General features: G+C 36.3%; 1 non-coding gene across 1 annotated transcript; it reads right to left on the bottom strand.

Moving 5' to 3' along the window:
* Positions 1–4213: 4213 nt before the first annotated feature.
* Positions 4214–4321, bottom strand: LOC112753092 (small nucleolar RNA R71). Its single transcript, XR_003177491.1, has one exon. It is a non-coding gene; the product is annotated as a small nucleolar RNA R71 (small nucleolar RNA).
* Positions 4322–6333: the final 2012 nt, after the last annotated feature.

The raw sequence follows: 6333 nt of genomic DNA, 5'->3' as shown, positions 1-6333 counted from the left end.
ATTTGGATACATAGTCAACTGCCACCAGAATATAAGTGTTTGAGTATGATGGTGGGAAAGGCCCCATGAAGTCAATACCCCATACATCAAACAACTCAATCTCCAAGATTCCTTGTTGAGGCATGGCGTAATGATGAGCGGATAATTTATACGCTTTTTGGCATTGTTTTTAGTATGTTTTTAGTAGAATTTGGTTACTTTTAGGGATGTTTTCATTAGTTTTTATGTTAAATTCACATTTCTGGACTTTACTATGAGTTTGTGTGTTTTTCTGTGATTTCAGGTATTTTCTAGCTGAAATTGAGGGACATGAGCAAAAATCAGATTCAGAGGTTGAAGAAGGACTGCTGATACTGTTGGATTCTGACCTCCCTGCACTCAAAGTAGATTTTCTGGAGCTACAGAACTCAAAATGGTGCGCTTTCAATTGCGTTGGAAAGTAGACATCCAGGGCTTTCCAGCAATATATAATAGTCCATACTTTGCCCAAATTTAGACAATGCAAACTGGCGTTCAACGCCCTCTCTGCCCAATTCTGGCGTCCAGCGCCAGAAACAAGTTGCAAAGTGGAGTTCAACGCCCAAAATGGCACAAAAGCTGGCGTTCAACTCCAAGAATGACCTCTCCACGTGGAACATTCAAGCTCAGCCCAAGCACACACCAAGTGGGCCCCGGAAGTGGATTTATGCATCAATTACTTACTTCTGTAAACCCTAGTAACTAGTTTAGTATAAATAGGACTTTTTACTATTGTATTAGACATCTTTTGATCATCTTTTGATCATCTTTTGATCATTTTTAGATCTCTAGACCTCCATGGGAGGCTGGCCACTCGGCCATGCTTACCCTCTATATTCACTTATGTATTTTCAACGGTAGAGTTTCTACACTCCATAGATTAAAGTGTGGAGCTCTGCTGTTCCTCAAAGATTAATGCAAAGTACTACTATTTTCTATTCAATTCAACTTATTCCGCTTCTAAGATATTCATTTGCACTTCAACCTGAATGTGATGAACGTGACAATCATCATCATTCCCTATGAACGCGTGCCTGACAACCACTTCCGTTCTACCTTAGATTGAATGAGTATCTCTTAGATCTCTTAATCAGAATCTTCGTGGTATAAGCTAGATTGATGGCGGCATTCATGAGAGTCCGGAAAGTCTAAACCTTGTCTGTGGTATTTCGAGTAGGACTATGGGATTGAATGACTGTGACAAGCTTCAAACTCGCGAGTGCTGGGCGTAGTGACAGACGCAAAAGGAGGGTGAATCCTATTCCAGCATGATCGAGAACCTCAGATGATTAGCCGTGCTGTGACAAAGCATTTGGACCATTTTCACAAGAGGATGGGAGGTAGCCATTGACAACGGTGATGCCCTTACATAAAACCAGCCAGAGAAAGGAGTAAGACTGATTGGATGAAGACAGTAGGAAAGCAGAGGTTCAGAGGAACGAATGCATCTCTATACGCTTATCTGAAATTCTAACCAATGAATTACATAAGTATTTCTATCCTTATTTTATGTTTACTTCTTATTTAATTTTCGAAAACTCTATAACCTTTTGATATCCGCCTGACTGAGATTTACAAGGTGACCATAGCTTGCTTCATACCAACAATCTCCGTGAGATCGACCCTTACTCACGTAAGGTTTATTACTTGGACGACCCAGTGCACTTGCTGGTTAGTTGTATCGAAGTTGTGACAAATTATGAATTGAGATTAGAGCACCAAGTTTTTGGAGCCATTACCAGAGATCACAATTTCGTGCAACAAGTTTTTGGCGTCGTTGCCGGGGATTGTTCGAGTTTGGACAACTGACGGTTCATCTTGTTGCTCAGATTAGGTAATTTTCTTTTTGTTTTATTTTCAAAAAAATTTCAAAAATCTTTCAAAAATTTCTCCTTTGTTTTCGAAAAAAAAATTTAAAATAAAAATGTTTTCAAAAATATATTTTTCTTCAGAATTTTTAAGAATGAATTCTAGAGTTTCATGAAGCATGTTGAAGCATGCTGGCTATAAAACCATATCTAAATTCTTTTTGACAGAGGTTTTGGCTTAAAATTGAATGAATTACTCCCATATTCATGCTAAAGCTTGACTGGCTATTAAGCCATGTCTAACCCTCAAATTGGAGCTTTAGATTAAGATTGTAAGATTCTTGGAATTCATATTAAAAATTTTGGAATCCTTATTTTTCTTTTTCAAAATGATTTTCGAAAAAATTAAAAGAAAACACAAAAAAATTTCATAAAATCATAAAAATCAAAAAATTATTTTATGTTTCTTGTTTGAGTCTTGAGTCAAGTTGAAAGTTTGGTGTCAATTGCATGTTCATCTTGTATTTTTCGAAAAATTCATGCATTCATGGTGTTCTTCATGATCTTCAAGTTGTTCTTGGTAAGTCTTCTTGTTTGATCTTGATGTTTTCTTGTTTTGCATCTTTTCTTGTTTTTCATGTGCATTTTTGCATCCATAGAGTCTAAACATGAAAGATTTCTAAGTTTGGTGTCTTGCATGTTTTCTTTGCATATAAAATTTTCAAAAATAAGTCTTGATGTTCATCATGACATTCAAAGTGTTCTTGGTGTTCATCTTGACATTCATAGCATTCTTGCATGCATTCATTGTTTTGATCCAAAATTTCCATGCATTGAGCATTTTTAGTGTTTTTCTCTCTCATCATAAAAATTCAAAAAAAAAAAATTATCTTTCCCTTTTTCTCTCTTAAAATTTCTAAAATTAGATTTGACTTTTTCAAAAATTTTTAAAATCTAGTTGTTTTTATGAGTCAAATCAAATTTTCAATTTAAAAATCTTATCTTTTTCAAAATCTTTTTCAAAAATCAAATCTTTTTAATTTTTCTTAGTTATTTTCGAAAATTATAAAAATATTTTTCAAAAATCTTTTTCTTAATTTTATCTCATAATTTTTGAAAATAACATCATTAATTAATGTTTTGATTCAAAAATTTCAAGTTTGTTACTTGCTTGTTAAGAAAGATTCAAACTTTGAGTTCTAGAATCATATCTTGTGATTTCTTATGAATCAAGTCATTAATTGTGTTTTTAAAAAATCAAATCTTTTTCAAAACTAATTTCAATCATATCTTTTCAAAAATATCTTTCTATCTTATCTTTTTTTTCAAAATCATATCTTTTTCAAAATTTGATTTTAAAATATCTTTTCTAACTTCTTATCCTCTTATCTTTTCAAAATTGATTTTCAAATTTGTTTCAACTAACTAACTAACTTTTTGTTTGTTTCTTATCTTTTTCAAAACTACCTAACTAACTCTCTCTCTCTAATTTTCGAAAATATCTTCCCTCTTTTTCAAAAATTCTTTTTAATTAACTAATTATTTTAATTTTTTATTTTAATTTTCGAAAACTACTAACCTTTTTCAAAAACTATTTTCAAAAATCACTAACTCTTTTTCAAAAAAATTATTTTCGAAATTTTCCCTCTCTCATCTTATTCTATTTATTTATTCATCCACTAACATCTCCTCCTCACATCACTCACCAAAAATCCGAACTCCCTCTCTCTCTCTGAGTTCAGATTTTCTTCTTCTTTTCTTCTACTCACACAAGGACCTCTATACTGTGGTATAAAGGATCCCTATTATTATTATTATTATTATTATTTTTCCTGTGCCCTCTTCTTTGTCATATGAGCAGGAGCAAGGACAAGAATATTCTTGTTGAAGCAGATCCAGAACCTGAAAGGACTCTGAAGAGGAAACTAAGAGAAGCTAAATTACAACAATCCAGAGATAACCTTTCAGAAATTTTCGAACAAGAAGAGGAGATGGCAGCCGAAAATAATAATAATGCAAGGAGGATGCTTGGTGACTTTACTGCACCAAATTCTAATTTACATGGAAGAAGCATCTCCATTCCTGCTATTGGAGCAAACAATTTTGAGCTGAAACCTCAGTTAGTTTCTCTGATGCAGCAGAACTGCAAGTTTCATGGACTTCCATCTGAAGATCCTTTTCAGTTCTTAACTAAATTCTTGCAGATATGTGATACTGTTAAGACTAATGAAGTAGATCCTGAAGTCTACAGGCTCATGCTTTTTCCTTTTGCTGTAAGAGACAGAGCTAGAGTATGGTTGGACTCTCAACCTAAGGATAGCCTGAACTCTTGGGATAAGCTGGTCAAGGCTTTCTTAGCCAAGTTCTTTCCTCCTCAAAAGCTGAGTAAGCTTAGAGTGGATGTTCAGACCTTCAGACAGAAAGAAGGTGAATCCCTCTATGAAGCTTGGGAGAGATACAAAGGACTGACCAAAAAGTATCCGTCTGACATGCTTTCAGAATGGACCATCCTGGATATATTCTATGATGGTCTGTCTGAATTAGCTAAGATGTCATTGGATACTTCTGCAGGTGGATCCATTCACCTAAAGAAAACGCCTGCAGAAGCTCAAGAGCTCATTAACATGGTTGCTAATAACCAGTTCATGTACACTTCTGAGAGGAATCCTGTGAGTAATGGGACGCCTATGAAGAAGGGAGTTCTTGAAATTGATACTCTGAATGCCATATTGGCTCAGAATAAAATATTGACTCAGCAAGTCAATATGATTTCTCAGAGTTTGAATGGAATGCAAGCTGCATCCAACAGTACTCAAAAGGCATCTTCTGAAGAAGAAGCTTATGATCCTGAGAACCCTGCAATAGCAGAGGTGAATTACTTAGGTGAACCTTATGGAAACACCTATAATCCATCATGGAGAAATCATCCAAATCTCTCATGGAAGGATCAACAAAAGCCTCAACAAGGCTTTAATAATGGTGGAAGATACAGATTTAGCAATAGCAAGCCTTTTCCATCATCCACTCAGCAACAGACAGAGAACTCTGAACAAAATATCTCTAAATTAGCAAACTTAGTCTCTGATCTATCTAAGGCCACTGTAAGTTTCATGAATGAAACAAGGTCCTCCATTAGAAATTTGGAGGCACAAGTGGGCCAGCTGAGTAAAAGGATCACTGAAATCCCTCCTAGTACTCTCCCAAGCAATACAGAAAAGAATCCAAAAGGAGAATGCAAGGCCATTGAATTAATTACCATGGCCGAACCTGTAAGGGTGGGAGAGGACGTGAATCCCAGTGAGGAAAACTTCCTGGGACACCCAGTGATCAATAAGGAGCTTCCCTCTGAGGAACCAAAAGAATCTGAGGCTCAACTAGAGACCATAGAGATTCCATTAAACCTCCTTATGCCATTCTTGAGCTCTGATGAGTATTCCTCTTCTGAAGAGAATGAGGATGTCACTGAGGAGCAAGTCACCAAGTACCTTGGTGCAATCATGAAGCTAAATGCCAAATTATTTGGCATTGAAACTTGGGAAGATGAACCTCCCTTGTTCACCAATGAACTAAGTGATCTGGATCAACTGACATTGCCTCAGAAGAAACAGGATCCTGGAAAGTTCTTAATATCTTGTACCATAGGCACCATGATCTTTAAGGCTCTATGTGACCTTGGTTCAGGAATAAATCTCATGCCCCTCTCTGTAATAGAGAAACTGGGAATCTTTGGGGTGCAAGCTGCTAAAATCTCATTAGAGATGGCAGACAATTCAAGAAAATAGGCTTATGGACAAGTAGAGGACGCGTTAGTAAAGGTTGAAGGCCTTTACATCCCTACTGATTTCATAGTCCTAGATACTGGGAAGGATGAGGATGAATCCATCATCCTAGGAAGACCTTTCCTAGCCACAGCAAGAGCTGTGATTGATATGGACAGAGGAGAATTGATCCTTCAAATAAATGAAGACAACCTTGTGTTTACAACTCAAGGATCTCTCTCTGCATCCATGGAGAGGAAGCATAAAAAGCTTCTCTCAAAGCAGAGTCAAACAAAGCCCCACAGTCAAACTCTAAGTTTGGTATTGGGAGGCCACAACCAAACTCTAAGTTTGGTGTTAAACCCCCATATCCAAACTCTAAGTTTGGTGTTGGGAGGTCTCAACAAAGCTCTGCACATCTGTGAGGCTCCATGAGAGCCCACTGTCAAGCTATTGACATTAAAGAAGCGCTTGTTGGGAGGCAACCCAATGTTTATTTATCTAATTTTTATTGTTTTTCATGTTTTATTAGGTTCATGATCATGTGGAGTCACAAAATAAATATAAAAAAATTGAAAACAGAATCAAAAACAGCAGAAGAAAAATCACACCCTGGAGGAAGACCTTACTGGCGTTTAAACGCCAGTAAGAAGCATGTTTTGGGCGTTCAACGCCAGAACAGAGCATGGTTCTGGCACTGAACGCCAGAAATGGGCAGCATCAAACGCCAAAAATGCACCCTGGAGAAG

This window comes from Arachis hypogaea, chromosome 15 (genome assembly GCF_003086295.3).
Source record: "Arachis hypogaea cultivar Tifrunner chromosome 15, arahy.Tifrunner.gnm2.J5K5, whole genome shotgun sequence".
Lineage (NCBI taxonomy): Eukaryota > Viridiplantae > Streptophyta > Magnoliopsida > Fabales > Fabaceae > Arachis > Arachis hypogaea.
This window is presented reverse-complemented; position numbering and strand designations above follow the sequence as displayed.